General features: G+C 45.6%; 1 pseudogene; it reads right to left on the bottom strand.

Annotated features, from left to right (window-relative positions):
* Nucleotides 1–294: 294 nt before the first annotated feature.
* On the bottom strand, nucleotides 295–671 carry LOC113268601 (heat shock factor-binding protein 1-like; annotated as a pseudogene).
* Nucleotides 672–934: the final 263 nt, after the last annotated feature.

Genomic DNA, 934 nt, shown 5'->3' with positions numbered 1-934 from the left:
ATATTTAGCAGCATAACTGACCAAGGTCCAAGATGTGAAGTTACCATGTTCAAGAAACTGGGAGAATCACCCTATAAACTCACTGGACAGTATGTGATAAGAAGAATGCACACTCCAGGGGCGCCTGGGGGGCACAGTCGTTAAGCATCTGCCTTCGGCTCAGGGCGTGATCTCGGGGTCCTGGGATCGAGCCCCACATCAGGCTCCTCCGCTGTGAGCCTGCTTCTTCCTCTCCCACTCCCCCTGCTTGTGTTCCCTCTCTCACTGACTCTCTCTCTCTCTGTCAAATAAATAAATAAAATCTTTAAAAAAAAGAAGAAGAAGAATGCACATTTTATCAGAGAAAACCTGTCTACACATAGTAGTTGCTTCAAAAAGCTATTCGGTCTTCTCTTGGCTTGTAAAAATGGTATTCCGGATTTCCATGTAAATTAGCAACCTTCAACTCTTTGTTGTGGCAGGTATCTTGTCTTCACCTGCCAGGTCTTCCATCCCAGCCTGTGTCATGAGGTCTGCAATGTTTTTCTCCAGGTCATCAATGGGACAACTCATGTCCTCAATTCTTCCCATGATCTGGTCGGACGTAGTCTGACATTTATCTTGCATCTATTGCAGGAGTGTCTGCACGACCAAGGTGAGATCCTGTGGGTGCTGGGGTCAGCCTCGGCCATCTGCCCCGTTTCCAGCTTGGCAGTGAAGTCTCAACTGTCATCTAGACTCTAAAAGCATTATTGTTTTAGATGGCAACTTAACTTTATAATTTATTTCAGATCATAATTTATTTCAGACCATTCTCCCTATTGTTGCACATTTAGCGTGACCTTTTTGTTTTTTCAAATACTACTTTAAATGTTGTGGGAACAACCTCATGCAAGCCCTCTGGGACTCAGGAAAAGGAAGCAAGGGTGAGGTGGGGGTGGGAGGCATTGCCCGC

This window comes from Ursus arctos, unplaced genomic scaffold, assembly GCF_023065955.2.
Source record: "Ursus arctos isolate Adak ecotype North America unplaced genomic scaffold, UrsArc2.0 scaffold_8, whole genome shotgun sequence".
Classification (NCBI taxonomy): domain Eukaryota; kingdom Metazoa; phylum Chordata; class Mammalia; order Carnivora; family Ursidae; genus Ursus; species Ursus arctos.
Note: the sequence above shows the minus strand (reverse complement) of the source record. Positions and strands in the feature narration are given on the sequence as shown.